We start from the raw sequence: 19,964 nt of genomic DNA, 5'->3' as shown, positions 1-19,964 counted from the left end.
GAGTTCATGCAAAATGGCATTAAACCCGAGCTAAGATTTACAGTGGCTCCATCTGACTAATGGCTATGATTTGGCTATATAGCTTTTTATGTAGATTGTTGGTCAAGCCATGTTTGTTGGTGACGCAAAATATTTCTGATTTATCAACAGGAAGCAAATTAGCACAAAGAATAAGCTTACACAATATTGGTCAATAACAGAAGTTTCCCACCACATAGTGTCTATAATTATTGATCACCTGAGAGAGAACCTGAAGGCAGACCTGCACTTTCAGGGGCAGACCTGGTGTAGGAGCCCAGGTCTCTGCCAAAACATAAGAAGAGTCCTGCTATTTCCCCACCAGACGCCCCAAGCAGGACATGTTACCAGCAGCTCTCTCCCATCATGGTTATTCCCCAAAGATGCATGCTGCTTCTCATCCTTGAGTTAGGATATAGCCATCATGCCTAGGAGCCACTGATGGCTTTATCCTCCATGACTTTGCCTAATCCCATTTAAAAGCCTTCTACGTTTGTGGCCATGACTATATCTTGTGACACTGTCACAATACCATAATACCACAATAACACTGTCACAATACCATAGTATTATGCAGTATGTGAAGACATACATCCTTTTGTTTGTCCTGACTCTTTCACCATTCAGCTTCATTGATGTCCCCAAATTCTAGTATTATAAGAAGGGAAGAAAAACTTCTATCCACTTTTTCCACAGCTTACACAGGATGGTATTCAATGAGGTAGTTCCGTTAATGTGAGGACTTCTGGTTGTACAATGGAAATTCCCCTCTCTCTCATCTCCTGGTGTGCTTCTCACCCTGCATGATCTCTAAATCTGTTCTGGGATTTCCTGAACCCTCTGAGCAGATTTGGGAAGGATGCAGGGGATGTGCTGGAACAGGAGAGGGAAGTTCCATTGTGCAAATGGATTTCCTTGCGCTAATGGAACTATTTTGTTGGATATCATTCACAATTTATTTTCTATCTCTATTATGTCCCCCTTTCACTTGTCTTTTTTGAAAAAACCAACCAACCAACCAACCAACCAACCAACCAACCAACCAACCAACCGATCTAATAGGGATGGGGATGGGCCCCAAGATTCATCTTGTATCTGTATTTGTGCATTTTAAAAAAATCTGACCTGTTCTGAGTCACTCTATACACTCTCCATTTTTACTCTAATTCAGGTTCTGAGCTGATCTGTATAAAATGAAGCTCTGTGTTTCCCATTCACTATACTGAGCAATCTAAAAATGGCAGTTACCTTCCCCCCTTTTGACCAAAGTGGATGAAATTTACAGGGACAGGAGTCCCTTCAGATTGGATTAAGGCTGCCAAATTGAAGAACATTTATTTGAGAATATATGTTGTGAATGTCATCAGACAAATGAAACAATTTTGTGTCTATAGGCTTAATTCAACTAACTTTTTCTGCTAGTGCAAGGATTAATTATTTCCTCCCCTCTCCTGTTTGTGTGCCCTGTGCCATCCCTAGATTTGCTCCAGAAGGTTGAGGGAATGCTCAGAAGAGATGTAGGGGGTGAATGGGGGAAGGAGAGGGAGAGATTGTTCTGTCTTGCAAGAAGAAATCCTTGTGCTAATGCTACCTTAGCCTTAGCGCTTTGTTGAATACAACCCTATAGTTGTATAAATGGAAGTAGTAAAAAACTCAGCTAATGCTGAATGAAGTTCCCAGCTGGTATACAAATTCATGGGAATTGTGCTTTTCCCATACAGAATGTACTGTGTAGAATGTACATTACATGAAATCCTCCTTGATTACTCTAGATCCAGGGTTTTTTGTGGAGGAGGTAAAGGGATTCACTTTCCTCTATAACCTATATTAGGGCAATACCTTTATCAATCAATCAATCAATCAAAGCAGGAGACTGTCTAGGAAGGTGGTTGGACCTATGGATGACAAGGGAGTCAAAGGGGTGCTAAAGCAGGATAAGGAGATTTCAGAGAAGCTAAATAAATTCTTTGCATATGTCTTCAAAGTGGAGAATATAGGGCAGATTCCTTTGCTAGAATTAACTTAGAGAAAGGGAGTCTGAAGAACTGAGGCAAATAGTGGTGACAAGGGATGAAGTTTTAGGCTTAACAGACAAAAGAAAAACTGACAAATTGCCAGGTCCAGATGGCATCCACATAACAGATCTCAAAGAACTCAATTGTGAGATTGCTGATCTTCTAACAAAAATATGTACCTTGTCCCTCAGATCCTTCTCCATACTTGAGAACCAGAAAGTGGCCAATGTAACACCATCTTTAAAACATCTTCAAAAAGGGATCCAGGGGTGATCCCAGACATTACAGGTCAGTTAGCCTAACACTTGTCCTGGGAAAACTGGTAGAAAGTATTGTTAAAGGTAAAATAACCAAGCATATAGAAGTGCAAGCCTTGCTGAAGCAGAACCAGCATGGCTTCTGCAAGGCAAATCCTGTCTCTCTGACTTATTAGAATACTTTGAGAGTGTCAACAAGCATATAGATAGAGGTGATCTAGTGGGCAGAGAGTACTTAGACTTTCAAAAAGCTTTCAACAAGGTACCTCACCAGAGACTCCTGAGTAAGCTTAGCAGTCGTGGAATAAGAGGAGAGGTCCTCTTGTGGATCAGGAATTGGTTAAGTAGCAGGAAGCAGACAGCAGGAATAAATGAACAGTTCTCCCAATGGAGGGATGTAGAAAGTGCAGTCCCTCAAGGATTGGTATTGGGATCTGTGCTTTTTAACTTGTTCATAAATGATCTAGTTAGGGGTGAGCAATGAGGCGGCCAAGTTTGCGGATGATATTAAATTGTTCAGGGTTGTTAAAACAAAAGGGTTGCGTAGAGCTCCTAAAGGACCTCTCCACACTTGATTGGGAGGTAAAATGGCAAATGTAATTCAAAGTAAACAAGTTATGCATATTGGAGCAACAGATTTTAATTTCACATTTACGCTCATGGGGTCTGAACTGGTGGTACCTAACCAGGAATGAGACCTTGGGGTCATAGTGGATAACTCGATGAAGATGTCAACCCAGTGTGCGGCAGCTGTGAAAAAGGAAAATTCCATGTTAGGGATCATTACAAAAGATACTGAATATAAAACAACCGATATAATGTCGTTATATAAATCTATGGTGCAGCCACTTTGGGATTATTATTTACAGTTCTGGTCGCCTCACCTCAAAAAGGATATTGTAGAACTGGAAAAGGTTCAGAAAAGGGCACCAAAAAGTATCAAGATGATGGAGCGACTCCCCTATGAGGAAAGGGTGTAGCATTTGGGGCTTTTTCAGTTTAGAGTAAAGGCGAATAAGAGGTGACCTGATAGAAGCGTACAAAATTATGCATGGCACGGAGACAGTGAATAGAAAAATGTTTTTCTCCCTCTCTCATAACACTAGAACTTGTGGACATCCAATGAAGATGAATGTTGGAAGATTCAGCACAGATGGAAGAAAGTATTTCTTCACACAGCGCATAGTTAAGCTATGGAATTTGCTCCCTCAAGAGGTAGTTATGGCCACCAACTTGGATGGCTTTAAAAGAGGATTAGACAAATTCATGGAGGAGAAGGCTATCAGTGGCTAATATCCATATTGGCTGTGCTCTGCCTCCATAGTCAGAGGCAGTATGCTTCTGAATACCGGTTGCTGGAAACCACAGGAGGGTAGATTGCTCTTTGAACTCAGGTCCTGCTTATGGGTTTCTCAAGGACAACTGGTTGGCCACTGTGAGAACAGGATGCTGGACTAGATGAGCCATTGGCCTGATCCAGGAGGCTTTTCTTATGCTGTTATTATTATGCCAAATAAAACTCCAAAATCCGTAAGTTTCATATTTACCTTTTTTTTAAGTGATGTCATTGCCAAATTTTGTAAAATGACCTGGTTTGGAATCTGAACGTGGTATGCTGTAAAGTGCGCCAATATTCCAATTTGGATCACAATCTCTCCTCACCTCCAGCTACTTGTCTGTGGGCTGTAATGATGGCAAGAAGGTACATGTTTCTTTTCCTCACTGCCTCCTGGTACTTGAAACACTGCTATGGAGACAATACAGGCACCAGGGATACTGAGAGATGTAGCTTAGCAGCATTTCAAGCACCAGGATGGGACAGGGAAAGGAAGAGGGGCAGGGAGGAAAAGACAGAAAGGGGAAGGGATGGCAGCAGAAATAGAACCCACTGATGCCTCCACAGCCACCAAGTAAAAGTGTTGAGGGGGGGCTCATGGGGAATGGGAGTAGGTAAAGAGATCCACCCTGTCAGAAGTGTAATGAGCTCCACATTAGGCTCTCAGTTAGCAGAGGCATTTTCTGATTAAAGTTGACAATAGGGTGGCTTGTTGAGGCCAATGTCAAACAGCATCACAATATTTTTTTTAAAATAAGCACACAGAGACATTAAACTAGAAGTTTATTTTATAAACTATATTAAAAAGTCATTTTTCTACTTTAGAAATCAGCAGCTGGAGGCCTCTAGGCCAAATCTGCCTCCCCCATGTCATCTGGGCACCTAGTTATTATTCCAGAGACAGAAGAGGGCTGTGAAGGAGTGGCATTTGTGGCAATTGGCCACAAGCCATGGGGGGAGGGGCAGAAAGCTTGTTCTTGCTCATCACTGTCTGTAGGTCCCTTCTGAGACTAGACTCCAGGCAAAGCTAGTTGCTGATCAAGGTGCTACAAGTAAGCTTCTCCTAACACCCTGTTAAATACCTAGATTCATAATGAGCTCAATTTTCTCACATAGATTATATTAAGGGCCCAAAGAATCATCGTTTGTCCCTTCCTTCTTCTGAGTCTAGAGTCTGTTATCAAGACACATTCCCAGCCAGTGAGATCCACTATTTGCATCACTGGATTGGCTCCAGTTGCTTTGATGTACTGTTTGATTATTTTCATTTTTTAAAAACTGTGTAAGGTGCTTTGAGGAACATGAGTGTAAAATAATAATAATAATAATAATAATAATAATAATAATAATAATAATAATAAATATTATTATACATTGTGTTCAGGTTTGAGTAGCAGGCCTTCCCTGGTGTTTGTGTGTGTTGTGTATGTGTGTATTCTGGCCTGACGTATGTTTGTCTATGACATATTTTCATTTGAAAATTGTCTAGAAGAGTGCCCCAAATCTATCAGCGTGAGTAGAATCCTATTTTGCCCACATCAAGAGCTTGTCCCAATAGGTCTTTTTTCCAAAACTCTTTTTCACTCTGAAAGAGAATAAAATACAATGCCTCATTTCGTTCCAATCTGTTTCTATGTCTTCTATTACCCCACCCCCAAAATTAAAATCCAGAGATTCACCAGTATTGGATACAATTCTGTAGCTCTTTTTATGTGTTTTTGTTGCTTAAAATTAATCCCTTCTTCCTCCTGTTAAGAGAAATCACTAACAAAGAGTACTTTCAGCAGATTTATGAAAGGAATGCTAATATACACTTCAGTTGCCAGAAATGTCTTTAGCTCTTCCCTGAGTCTCAACATTGCTCTGTGTGGTTTCATGTTTGCTGTTCCTCCCCTTTCTCTAGGGTCTGTCTGAATTTTGGCATCAAAAGATGGATGCTGCACAGTGTCATGGGGTCAGATCTTTTTCTTCTTCATCGAAACAGTAGTAGTCCCTAAGGTTTGCTCTATATTTTAGACTTTTTTCTGAAATATTGTAGTGCATGAGTAGTCAAAGCCAGAAATGTAACCCCCATTTTTCATAATAATGCATAGCTGATAACAGCCCTGAAAATGAGATGTTTATGTATTATAAACTAATCTCATGATCACAGGCAATGCAGATGCCAGAGATAAAAGAGACTGGAAACTGTGCTAAACACCTCAGGGATATGGCAGTTTCAAAAAATCTGAAGAACCTGCTTGACCCAACGGGACAAAAAGATGTGTGTGTGTTCATCACTGAAAACAAAGCTTTTCTCAAGCCACTTTTAACTTCCTTAAGCACTATCGCTTTTCTCTAGCTTGAGATGTTGGTGGGGATCCCAATAACTGCATGGAGTGTTCTGTTTACACATGCTGGGGCTTTCAGCCCTCTTTCAGCAACAGCCCTCTGTGCCCCTGAATGTTTATTCATTATATCCCATTCTTCCTCCAACAGTCTTCCCGACCTCCTTTATTATATAGCCACGAGAGTAGCTGTATACTATACCCAGCATGGATTTTTCACATTCCGCAATGTTAAATTGAAAATATCTCCCATGCCCTTCTGATGCTTCCCATAAGTTCATTTCAAAACAAAAGCTTACAAAACGTATAGTCCTGAACTCAGAAACACTTGCTTAACAACCCTCTAAATTTTCATGGCAATACACAAAACACTCAGAGAGAATCAAGAGTTCAAAGTGTAAAACAAGAGAAAAAAGCCAGACCCCTGCTGGACTTTTTGTCAGTAGTCTCATAATTTGTTGAAATTCATTAAAAATCAGCCATGTTCACAGAGTGCCTGTAACCATATTACTGACCTTGCCCCATACGCTGACTTTCATCTTATGCAGTTTAAAAGTTAAAAAAATGACTGGCTGAGTTTTAATTAATTTAAGAAATTTAATATTGAAGTCTATTATAGTTTCGGGTATCCTCAGTAAGAACTGTCGGTGTTCTAAAAGCCAGACTCGCAGCTGTTTGGCTTGGCTAATGAGGTGGCCACACCCATGCCAAGCATTTATTTCACTTTAGAAAATCATGGCTTCCCCCAGAGAATCCTGGGGAGTGTAGTTTGTGAAGGATGCTGAGGATTGTTAGGAGACTCCTATTCTCCTGACAGAGCTCCAGTGGCCAGAGTGGTCGACAGTCAGACCCTCTTCTGGGGACTGTAGCTCTGTGAGGGCAATAGGGCCTCTCCTAGCAATTCTCAGCACCCTCTTAGCAACTCTCAGCACCCTTCACAAATTACACTTTCCCAGGATTCTTTGGGGGAAGCTGTGACTGTCTAAAGTGAAATAAAGGTCTGGTGTGGATGTGGCCAGGGACAGCTTTGGTTTAAATTTGGGTGGGACACTACATGTGCCTGCTTTTGAATAAAAAAGTGGGGGAAACTCTGAAAAACAGTGATACTGTTTACAGTGTTTTCCTGTTGGAAAGGAAAGGATTTCCCTCTGCCCAGTGCTCACCCACTTAATCTCACCCAGGTGCTCCTGTTGAGGCTCTTATCTCACTGTTGATACTGTTGACCATGGTATCCTTGAGGAGAGTCTCAGGGAGGTGTGGGTTGGGGCCACCATGTTTCAGTGGTTCTGCTCCTACCTCCAGGGCCATTTCCAGAAAGTAGTTATGGGAGGCTACTGTTCGACACCCTGAGAGTTGTCCTATGGTGTCCCTCAGGGTTCCATCTTGTCCCCATGCTTTTTAGCATCTATATGAAGCCACTGGGAGCTGTCATCAGGAGATTTGGAGTGAGGTGTCACCAATATGTGGATGACACCCTCTTTATCTCTCTGTTCCATCTGTACTGGGAGAGGCAGTTGAAGTGTTATACCAGTGCTTGGAGATGGTGATGGGCTGGATGTGGGCCAATAAATTGAAATTGAATCCTCAAAAGACAGAGATGTAAAGTGTCCTGAGTTCTCAAATCCAGGAAGTTGGGAGATAGGCTGTGTTGGATGGGGTTGCATTTCCCTGGACAGATGAGGTCCATAACCCAGGGATGCTCCCAGATTCAAACTTGTCACTGGAGGCTCAGGCTAGGAGTGCTTTTTCCCAGTGATGGCTAGTTTGCCAGCTTTGGCCCCTTTTGGACAGAGGTGACTTGGTCACTGTACTCCATAGTCTGGTTACTTCCAGATTGGATTCTTGCAATGCACTCTACATGGAGCTGCCCTTGAAACTTGGAAACTTCAACTGATCCAAAATGCAATAGCCTGATTATTGGCTGGGGTTCCATTTAGATCTCATATGACCCCTGTTTTAAAACCGATGCATTGGCTGCCAGTTTGTTTCCGGGCCCAGTTCAAGGTGCTCACACTTGTGTTTAAAGCTCTAAATGACTTAGGCTCCAAATACCTGAATGACTGCCTCTTTCCCAACATGTTACAAAACATTACAATTCACTTGGGTATTATGATTAGCAGAGGGGTTCTTCTTGATAGTTTCAGCACCCTCAGTAGTTTGGGGTGGTGGCAGCCCAGGAGAGGGCATTCGCTGTGGCAGTTCCTAAGTAGTGGAACTCCCCACAGAAGTGCATCTGGAACCTTCACTGTACAGTTTTTGTTGTTCACTGAAGAGTCATTGGTGTAACTACTACATGAAGATAGCTCTCAATACCCCCATCTCTGCTCAGGTGGCACCCCAGAAAGTGCATGGGGCTGCCACTAGAAGGAAAGATTGCTCCTATTCCTGTGCACAAGCTTTTATAACATGCCTGTAATTCTTGAAAACCACTCATTCTTGATCTGGCCAACTCACTTCAGGAGTCAACTGTGGGTAAAGGAACATGACTGTGTTATACTCAGTTTACACTAATATAAGCAAAAGGAAAACCAGGACCACTGGGTGTGATTTCTCCTTACAGGTGGAACTTGAGCAAATGCTGTAGGATTTGTGGCCAATAGCATAGTGAAAAGAAGCTGCTAGACCTGTTTCCTAAATACATTAATATACATGTATAAAGGATATTCTAGCAAATGCCAGTCACTGTCATAGTGCTGCAATTTTGAGCCTGCCAAAATGTCCCTCAGAGGAGCTGTCATCCTATTGATAGTGCATTTTTACTTCCCAGCCGCAGGCAAATGGCAGTCAAGAGCATTCAGGTCCCACCAGGAAATGGCAACTTGGGAAGTTTAAAGAAACTCATTTTAAGTTAACATCTATAATTACTTAACAGCAGGTTCTGTGATTTTAGATTGGAGGGAAATGTGTGTCTCTGCCTCTTGTTTATTAATATTAAAGCCCCATGCACTTGAGTCAAGGATACAAAAATGCCGTATTTTTAAAAATGGCACACAATGCCTATTTTTTTAAAAAAATGTCACAAGCATAAGAATTTCATACAGGCATTAAAAAAAACTATAGGGAAACACATAACACTCTACTCCTCTCTAATCCCATGCCCCCCACCCCACAACAGAGTTCTTAAACTTATGACAATCTGAAGATACAGTGAACCCATAAAACCCGACAGTACTATTGTGCATTCTGCATTATGAATATCAAGAAGAACAGCGGGGAATTTCAAAGATAAACTTGATTGGTTTTTATGCCTCTTGCATTTTCTGTTCACTGTGGAAAGTGACATTCTTTGTTGTGCATTATGGTACATGCATAAATAGTGATGAGAATAAACTGAAGAAACCTGAGCATGGATAACTCTGACATAAAGTTGTTAAGAGAGGAGACACAGATGATGAAAGACAGAGCCTCTCTTTCTCCTTTTTATTTTTCAAAAAAGCAACCAAGTAGATTTCTTGTTGGGTGTGTTCCTTTTTGAAAGTGAAACAAAGGGAGCTAAAAAGACATGGTTATTGATTTGCTCAAGTCTCCTGTCCTTCACCCCTTCATGCTCATATCTATATATATATGCTAAAGATCCAGCAGAACTTAGTAGAAGGATGTGGTGGGCTATGCATTCTTCCTTGTGGCTTCTTAGCAAATACAAAAGATCAGTGCAGATTATTAACATTTCTCTGTCAATAGAAACATCCGATTTCGACAACAGTGGAAACCTTCAAACAAAATAAAACATAAAGAAGAGGCCAAATCAACACCAAATATTTACTCCACTTTAAGCAGTCATGGCTTCCCCCGAGGAATCCTAGGAAGTGTAGTTTGTGAAGGGTGCTGAGAGTTGCTAGGAGACTGTTTCCCCTCACAGAGCTCCAGTTCCCAGAATCCTCTGGGAAGAAGGGCTGACTGTTACCCACTCTGGCCACTGGAGAGCTGTCAGGAGAATAGGAGTCTCCTAGTAACACTCAGCACCCTTCACAAACTACCTTTCCCAGAATTCTTCGGGGGAAGCCATGACTGTTTAAATGTCTGGTGTGGATGTGGCCTCAGTCAACATAAATACATTTGATATACTTTTCTCAACCTCCTCCCATTCCCTCACCGAGCCTGTCACTACTTCTTCCTATATTCCAGCCATCTGCTGATGGTCATTGTCAGAGCCTGTGCTGATAAGGTTTCTCAATATGGATATGTTGCAAAGTGTGAGCATTTTCTATTGGGATTTTTCTTTTTTCAAACAAAGCATTTGGCTGATCAAAACCACTGCCAAAAAAATATCAACAGAAGGTCTGGGTCCTTGGCTGCCAGAGGGTAATAAACCACGGTCAGTGGATTGGGGAGTGGAGGGGTGGAATAGGGGCAGTGGACTAAAGGCAGAAAGCAGAACTTTACCATCACACCTCCATTGTGATTATTGGTAAGATAAAAGGAGGCTACTGTGCTACAAGTGTGGCTTTACTGAAGTGGCTCTGAGGAAGGTTTTGAAGGAGGTGAGCAAAATGGCTTAATAAATATAGAGAGGGAGACTGGTCCATGCAACTTTTTTGTTAAATCATTTTGCTGATGTGTTTGCTTTCCTGGGCTCCTTCAGGAGGAAGGGCAGGATCGAAATTCAATAAATAACAACAATAAAGGAGACCGATCTGTTTCTAGAATGTTCCAAGCATCTGTGAGCAAGCAAGTTTGTGTGCCATTTATCTTCTCTTCTTGAAATGCTTTGTCAGCCTGAACAGGAAAAACAGAAAGGTCATAAGGAAGGGAGATGAAAAGGCTGGGTTTGCCCTTACCCCCATTTACTATCTAGATGAACCCCTCTCCATGTGCATGTAGCCCCTAGGAGCTACAGAGAGGCAAAATCCACTGGAACTCTGGTTTGGATAATGAGATATTAGTGTGTTTCTGACATCACAAACAAATACGCAAATCACACCTCTCAGCCAGTCAGCATGATTCTAATATCCATCATTAACTGACACAATCAGCTGAATGAGGACATTGTCAACTGACCTAAACTTTGGTAACCATCATAAAATCTACTGGCACAAGACCAGTTCTGTAGCCTTATTTGAACACATCATTAGAAAATATCTTGGAATTAAAGCAAATAATTCTGAGAAGGCAAACAGGAAATACATTAGACAAAGCAGGTAGCAAAGCAGGTAGCTTAGGAAACAAGTATATCTGAAGTGGGGAACCTAGGGGAGGGAAGTTCAGGCAAGAGAAAGTTGGGGGCCTAGGAGAGACAGAGAAAAAGTGGCAAGGAAAATGGATGAAAAGACACAGATAAAAGGCAAGAGGGCCAAAGGCAGGGGAGGGAGAGAAGGTAAGGAGGAATTCTGGAAGCAGGGTCAAAGCAAAAAAAGGTGAGGCAAATCCACCTGTGAGTAGGGAAACAATGTTGAGGCTGGCACTGACTTGCTCTCTCAGGAATGGGAAACCTGTGGTCCTCCAGGTGCTGTTACTCTACAACTAAGGATGGGTGAATCTCTCAGTTTCGGTTTCTCTCACTTTCTTATTTTTTCCATACTTAAATTCAGTTCTCCACATTTCCACATCAGTTTGCTATTTTTTTTAAGTCCTCATGAAAATTCATCAGTATTTGAGTCTGAATTTGTCCTAATATACACATTTTTATAGTTTCCCCTAATCTAATGCATTTTTGGATGCTATCTTCGTTAATATATACATTTTTATGCACACTTTACCCTAGTATATGCATTTTTGTACACATTACACGACTGGAAAACTGCACTGCAAAAGTCAGAGAAGGCCAAATTTCTAAGGATGGCTGTGTTTTGCTTCAAGTATTGTTTCGGAATGTGTGTTAGGTAGGGTTACCTTGAATTGTTAACTGAATCAAATTTCTCCCCTGTCCCTAACTACAACTCCAATCATCCCTGACCATTTGATGTTTGCTGAGATTGATGGGATTGATGAGTCCAACAAGATCTGTAGGACAACAGGTTCCCCATCCATTTATGGCATTTTTGTGCTTATGTGTAGGGGTGTCTGTATCTCTGCATGCATGCAAGAAGGAGGTGGGCACTTGAAGACATATCTGTTGCTAGGATTGTGCAGGTGTGGTACTTAAACAAATGATAAAACTATTTTATTGGCATATACACAATCAGGTTTTGTAAACGATGTTCTGAGGAAGGTGAAGAAAAAGACTTGGGGCAATGGCTGGGATGAAGAGAACTGAGACATAATTTTCAGAATAACTCTTAAGGGGCACCACAGAATGATTAGTACCTATTTTCCTGTCAATATGTTTTTTGTCATTGCTTCCTGGTTGACCCTCAGAATCCACCATTAGACTGTGCCAATTGTTGTGCTGATTGATAACAATAGTCCAAACAGACCAGAAGGATCAGTGTGGACAGCACAGCAACAGTAGCAGAAAAACCAGCAAGGATATCATCAGGCTGCTATCCTACTGGTTACCTCATTTGTGAGTTTATTTTTCTTTTACCATTTCACATTGCTGAAGAAGGCTGATCTCTAGACACAGCCTAAAGAGGCTTCCACTAAAGGAAGGGGATATACATATTGTTGCGCCAATCTCCGAGCGGTGAGATTTCAGGGGGGTCCCTGCGCCCATCCAGGGTTTGGTTTCCTTTGGGAAGAAGGCCAGCGGAGACTGCGGTGTCTTTATGAAATATGGTTTATTTATGTACACACATTCCAACCTGAGCTTAGGATGGAGGGGTTCAAGGCATCAGCAGTCTAATATCCAGCTTTTCCATCTAGGTGCAGGGGCATCCTATTGCCACGATGGAGAGAGCCAGCCTCTCCGCATGCCTGCAGCCCTAGTTCTCCAGAACACACACTACCAACCCCAAACACACTTCTTCCCACCCAGGAGTGGGGGGGGGAAGACTCCTCCAGTAGAGTTTAAAATGACAAAAGGATCTTCCCAGCCCCTTTCACCAGTTACCGGGGCAACTAAATAGGACCATTAACCACCTAGCCACTCTATTTGATTAACAAAGGAGATTCATCTGGCTAGCAGAGCCAGCCTCCCAGGCATAGGATTCCAAATCAGAGGCTGGAAAGGTGACCCACAGAAATCATCCATTCCAGTCCCCCCCCCATGCTCATAACAATATTTTTTTTAAAGTTTTGTTATATAAGCCCTTGACACATTTCAGAGAAGTGCAAGAAACATTTGTATCCGAATACAAACTGTAGCAACCAATTGGGGGGCCATACATACAGAAAAACAGGCACAATGAGAAACCACACACTCCTTGAAAGAGCTCTGTCCCTCAGTGCAGCTGCTGAGGCTGTGTGGTTGTAGCACTAGTCAGAAAATGGGCAATGGTATGGATCAGCTATTTCGAAGATCAGGAAAGACAGGAGTGCTGGAATAAATCACCCTTGCTTTCTCCCCCTCCTCCCAACAGCTTATTAGTTTATTATAAAATTCTGCTTATCTGACTTAGGCAGTGGGGAGAGACTGTAGACCATATACTTTGCATGCAAAACATTCCAGGTTCAGTTCCTGAAATCTCCATGTAGGCATGGGAAAGACTCTTATCTGAAACCCTAGAGAGCCACTGCTAGTCAGTATAGATTAGAGCAGCGATTCCCAATGTGGGCAGTAGCGCCCCCTGGGGGGCGTTACAGACTTTCAGAGGGGTGTTGGTGTGACTACAAACTTTAGGGGGGCGTTTGGGTTCATTAGGGGGCATTGACATTTGGCGGTCTGATGCGACAGTTGAAGTATTTAAGTTTAATTTTATTTAATACACAAATCATTAATTTTTAAACTGCTTTGTCCCCAATTAGAATGTATTTAATAGTCTCAATTCATGGAAATAACACTATAAATAGTGTGTGCTCTTTAGTAAAGAAATTCTGAATAGCGGCCAGTATCATATCAAGGAATGGGGATATTAGCCATGCCCCAGCACTAGGTAATGTTCCGATGCTGTCTTGAGGGATGTTGGAACCAATCATGAGAGAGTGTTTGATAAGCTGGGTGTATTGGTGGAGGGCGCATTCTTCCAATGGATGAGTGCCGTGTGCAAACGGGTGACCCAGACAGTCAGTTATTCGCTGGCTTTCTTCAGGAATGGGACACACTCGCTACCCGTTGTTTCTGTGATGTTTAAATGAACTTGTTTAACGAAACAATGCCGGTAAACTGAATGAGTTTGTTGTTAAGTAACACAGTGTATTCTATTGGTTCATACTGTGTGGACTTCCAGATATTATGAAGTTAGCCAAAACTCATCAAGCTCAAGGATCACACTAGTATTTTATAATAAATCTCATTTTATTTACTTTTCTATAACTATGTATGTATATTAATAAATCATACTAATAATTCAATGTGTAATCTAAGTGCAATAAAAAGGCATGATAAAAACAATCAGTAATAATCATTGAAAATACCTTTTATGCATTACTCATATTTTAAGGGAATAATAGGAAGCATTGGCATATACTTAATCTGAGGGGGGCATTGGCACAAAAAGATTTTGCAAAGAGGCGTTGGGTCGAAAAAGGTTGGGTAATGCTCGATTAGAGCTCTTCAACTTTGGGTCCCCAGATGTTGTTGGGCTACAATTCCCATCAATCCCAGCCACTTTAGCCAATGGTCAGTTGGCTCAAAAACATCTGGGGATCCAAGATTGAACACTGATATAGACAATACTGACCTAGTAGACCAACAGTCTGACTGATATGAGGCAGCTTCCTAATGTGTACGCAGCTGTGGCAGCTGCTCATCCATATACCTGAATTTGGACCAGTGTGGTTCATAAAAATAGCCGTTTGTCATTATAAGTGGAATATTTGATCTTTTCATATATTTTTTTAATTCTTAAGAACACATGAAACTTGTCTTACGTTGAGCCAAACCATTGGTCCACCTAGCCAAGAACCGCTGGCAGTAGTTCTCCAGGGTCTTGGGCAGAGGTCTTTTCCAAAGCTACTTTTTGAGATCCTTTGCATGAGAGATACCAGGAACTGAGTCTGGGACCTTCTGCTTGCAAGCATGTGCTCTACCAAGGAGCTATGGGCTCACTTCAAAGGGTTCACATCAATAAACGTGGGAGTATGCAATACTTTAGATGCCTCTTTAGAAATTTTGAAGGAGCAAATTAAGTTCTTTCCTTTTGGCAGGCCTCAGATGGGTTAGAATTCTTTTAGAAGCACACAGAAGGCTGATATTTAGAATTCTCAGAGATGTCTTAGGGGAAATATAACCTAAAATTTCCTCCAGCTATAGTACTCAACTTCTTTCTATTAACATGTTCACAGCCCTTTCAAAGTACTTTCTTCTAGCGGTGTTAACACTCCAAGCAGATGGAATCCCCATTTTAAAATTCTATGTGGGTATCATCCTAGATGCAGCCATGTGGGTTATGGTCTCCACATGGATCCACACCAAGGTGTTATTAAAGCTTGCTTTTATTGTCATACATTCTATGTTAATAAGCTTTTAGTGCTGGATTCTAAAGATGCATTGTATTCTGTTTAATATACCTTTGATGGGATCACGTTTTTCTTTGGAGATTTGGGTGCATGCTCTGCATGCTAATTAAGATACAATAGGGTTCATTCAACTGAACAATATAACACCTAGCATTCTAATCAAATAATGGAAAACACATAGAGTCCTGGTATTTTCTTAGCCTACTGAACCAAGCTGAATGTGTACCAGGATGCAGATTTATTATACATGACAGAGTAACTATAAAACATATACATTCTTTGCACCTCTGCCTCCAGGGCCTTTTAATACTTTCATGAGAGCTTGCTGAACTGAGGAGTGCAAACTATGCCACCAATGCCATGGTGATTTATTTATTGAAAAAGATAGATAAGCTGACTTTTTGGGTAACTACCTCACAAGATGGCTTCCATGCAATATTAAAATGCAATCTCCCCCCCCAAATAACAGCTAACATTTTACAAAATTATCATACTATTATCAACAAACTGAAACCATCCAACCAGCTGTTATAATAAAAGGCATAACTGAACCAGCATAATGCCACCAGGGCCAATCCTATGACGGTGGGCTTACCTGGTGGCAACCTGGTGAGAAGAGTGGTTTCTTGTTAAACCACTCTGGAAATTCTAGCTCTGTGAGGGGCATAAGGGTCTCCTAACAACACTCAGCACCCTTAAGCTATATTTCCCAGGATTCACTGGGGGAAGCCATCGCTGTTTAAAGTGGGATGATACTGCTTGAAATGTATAGTGCAGATGCAGCTTTAGTATTTACTTCAGTGATGTCAACATCTATAATCATGTTGATGAAAGATATAAAATCTTGTAATGCAAACACACACACACACCAACCACTTAAATCACACATCAGCTGATGGGTGTTGGAGCTGAAGCCTGCTTTCCCTTGCCAAGCACAATTGGGAGTGCGGTTTAAGACCTCCAATTGTGCATTAGCAGCTGCTTCTCTACCTGATATCACAGAAGAGTGTGGTTTGGGGGAAACGGCCTCACAAACCAAATATGAACCCCTGGTAGGCCAGGTTTGGCTTGTGGAACTGAGGTTCTTCATCCTTACTCTAAGGGGATCTGCAACTTGGTGTGTGGTTTCTGGGTGCATGTCTGAGGTGAGATTACTTCTGAAGGAGCCAGGAAAGAGAAGGGGGAGTGAAGGAAGTTAGGTGATCTGCTCCTTACAAGCTGAGGCTAGCTAGGGACCTTCACCTGCGGTATTGTGTGAGTTTTCAAAAAAATTAAAAGTGCAGGGGTATATGTGTGTTTGTGTGTCCATTTTGGATCAGACTTGCAGCACATAGTAAGGTTTAAGCCTTATTTCCCCACTGCGATCCTGACAACCCCACCCTCTCCAATTGCTGCTAATTTATTTGTTACATGTTTATCCTGCTTTTCATCCAAGGAGCTTAAGGAAGAATACATTCCACATATTGTATCCTCACAAAAACCCAACTAAAGTTGGGTTGAGATGAAGTGACTGGCTCTAGGTCAGTCAGTCATCATTTTATTGTATTTGACTAACAGCCGTTACAAACTAAATGAGAAATATATATTACAGTGATGAAACAGAGACACAGTTCAGTTTAACAAATCCCCTGCACAGACTGGCTCTAGGTAAATTTAATGGTTGAGCTGGTATACAATCAAGGCTAGAGGAAAGTCTTTCCTCCCCCTAGCTGTTTCTCAAAGATTTCAAGGTGGCTGTTTCTTTCCATCTCTCACCAGTAACTGTATTTGGAGAAGGAAATGACTGAACTGATGAAGGCTTTTGGGGCTCTTAGAACAGTGCTTATAGCTCCTGGCAAAATGCAAGACCTTTTTAACACTCCTTTGATTCAAATCAATTCTGTGCACAAAGATCTGGCTTAATTGGACACTGTTTAAAAGTATTCAAAATTATCTGCAATCCCAGCTTCCCAGTTGGAGCAATTTATCTTCTAAACAAAAACCAGGGATATCCAGATTTCTATTTCACCCTGAATCTTAACCCAGCTTGCCAAGTAATAGATGCCACTGTTTGTTGAAGCAGCTGAAGGTGCTACAGGGAATCAGTCTCTGACAGTCATTAAGTTTTAGTTTTCTTTTTAAGTGTCTCATTCACATAATGCCTTTGCTTGCTTGCGTGCGTGTGTGTGAAATCAGCCCTGTACCAATTTTACCATCTTTTTTGAGGAACAACTGACAGATGCCTTAATAAAGGTTGACCAGCTGGTTTATAGACAAAGAGGCACAATCAATTTAGACTACGGCTTAAACTACATAAAACAGCTGTCCCTTCTGATGACTTCTAATAGTTTTGCATCCTCTGCATCATAGCATTCAATATTACCATAATGAAATGCATGTTTTGTTAAGAGAATATTCCTAGCAAATAATTTAAAAGGATCAACTATATATCCTAATTATTATTTTCTGCCCAAATGAGGAAGGCAAGCATGTGTACATCTGCAGGAAAGGTTTGCTTTTAGGAAAGAAGGGCACAATATACCTGTACCCATATGCACCTGTTGTGCAGTTTTGCACTGAAAGGTTGGGTTTATGAGTGCAGGGTGACATGAAACCAGTGCTTGGAAAGTTCATTTTATATAGAAACTTGTTCAAGTTCATCCTGTCCAAAAAAGTTCATCCAAATGGACTTTTTGTTCATAAAAAGTTCATTCTCAGCAATTTCCCCCCAGCATTCTGAATGTTGCTGTGCTGAAGTATAGGGTCCACATTAAATCAGGGGCCACACAAAAGTAATGTGTGTGAAAGAATGTGAACAGGTGAAGCTTTTTCGTATTTTCATACTAGAAAAGGCTTACTCTGTTTCATTTGTTCCAGCCACATAGCTTTTAAAGGCACAAGGCCTCATTCACTTTGTTCCTGTACCTATACTTCTTGCTGCAAGCTGCTACTGTTGGAAGAGAGTGAGTCTGTTTAGCAGGGAAGATACACATAAAATGCTTCACATTCCTTCCTTGTGTTTGCTTAGCAACAGTGATTAAATGACTAAACCTCTTTAATAGCAGTGTCTCCACATTCACCTAATAAGCCTTAAAACATTGCCTCCACATCTTGCTTTCAATGTTTTAAACAGGTGTTAGATTAACTTACTTTTTTAAAAAATAAAAAAGCCAAAAGTCTGAACCTCCTGCTGGGGGGCTGGGGGCTGGGGGGGGCAAGGGGTGGGAGGAGGAATGAATGAATGAATGAATGTGAAGATGAACTAGAACTCTACCCCAAAATGAACTTAATTCATCTTTACTTCATCCAGCAATTATGGCAACTACTTTCAGGTGTAGCTCAGATATTTAACTAGTTTAGTGAACTTCATTCAATTGAATTAGTCAGTTCCATGTACTGCATGGTGCCTGACAATTCTTAAGCGTGTGACATAGAAGTAGAATTTTGAGTATGCCACAAAGGAAGGGATTGTATTCAACACAGTGCTAGGGTGAATGTTCCATTAGCACAAGGAGTTCTTCTTGTACAGTAGAATGTTATCCCCCCCTCTCAGTGTGCTCTTCCTAAATCTGTTATGGGTTGCCCCCCAATCCTCCAGGACAGATTTGGTGCAGGTGCACACGGGGGGAGGAGAGGGAAGAAAGTCCCACTGCATTAGCGCTAAACATTGCACTAGTGCTGTTCTTTAGTTGAATACCACCCAATGTTCTCAGCGGGTAGCTTACAATCGTAATAAACAAAATTTAAAAAATACAATTAAAACTAAACAATATGTAAAAGCAGCTGAAGGTCAGCATGAAGTCATTCACAGAAAAGCAACATGAAATAAATAGGTCTTCATGTCCCATTTAAAAGCAGTCAAAGATTTCAGAGGAGGAAGATCTCAGGAATGGACAAGTTATGTGGATGATGTGGTCTGGGACCAAATCATTTAAGACTTCAAAGGTCAAAAATCAGCATTTTAAACTGTTTGCAGAAACAAATTAGCCTCTTTTTCAGTCAAGTAATGGGTACTTAGCCTACGGCCATACTACCTAGGCATGCCCAATCTCATCTGATCTTGGAGCTAAGCAGGGTCAGGTCTGGTTAGTACTTGGATGGGAGACTGCCTGAGAATAGTGGGTGCTGTAGGCTTAGAGGAAAGCAATGGTAAACCACCTCTGAATAAGAATACCTCATATGATGAAAACCCTGTGAATACATCCAAAGGATTCATAGGGTTGCCCTAAGTTGTAATCAATTTGAAGGCATATAACAACAGTGGGTACATATGTGTGTGCATAAAAGGGCAGATATTTGTGACAATAACATAGAAAAATGCATTCTATTGGAAACAAATTCCTCTGCAGAAATGTGTATATTAGGCAAAAGCACATACAAAGGCGTATATTACAAGAAATTTGCACTAAAATACTAAAGAATTCTCATGATTAATTTTCTTTCTTTTGTTCTTTTATTTATTTATTTATTTATTTTGGCAAATTGATGTGCAAGCTGAACTTCAGATTGGAAAAATCAGAAACGGAATGAAATAAAAAAGGATAGATTTCCTCATCCATACCAGGAAAAGGAGCTGGAAAAGGAGCAAATCCCACAC

General features: G+C 41.2%; 1 pseudogene; it reads left to right on the top strand.

Annotated features, from left to right (window-relative positions):
* The first annotated feature begins 19,384 nt into the window (after window positions 1-19,384).
* LOC133384687 (5S ribosomal RNA) lies at window positions 19,385-19,501 on the top strand (annotated as a pseudogene).
* Window positions 19,502-19,964: the final 463 nt, after the last annotated feature.

This window comes from Rhineura floridana, chromosome 4 (assembly GCF_030035675.1).
Source record: "Rhineura floridana isolate rRhiFlo1 chromosome 4, rRhiFlo1.hap2, whole genome shotgun sequence".
Lineage (NCBI taxonomy): Eukaryota > Metazoa > Chordata > Lepidosauria > Squamata > Rhineuridae > Rhineura > Rhineura floridana.
The sequence above is the reverse complement of the archived record's forward strand: the minus strand, read 5'-3'. Positions and strand labels throughout refer to the sequence as shown.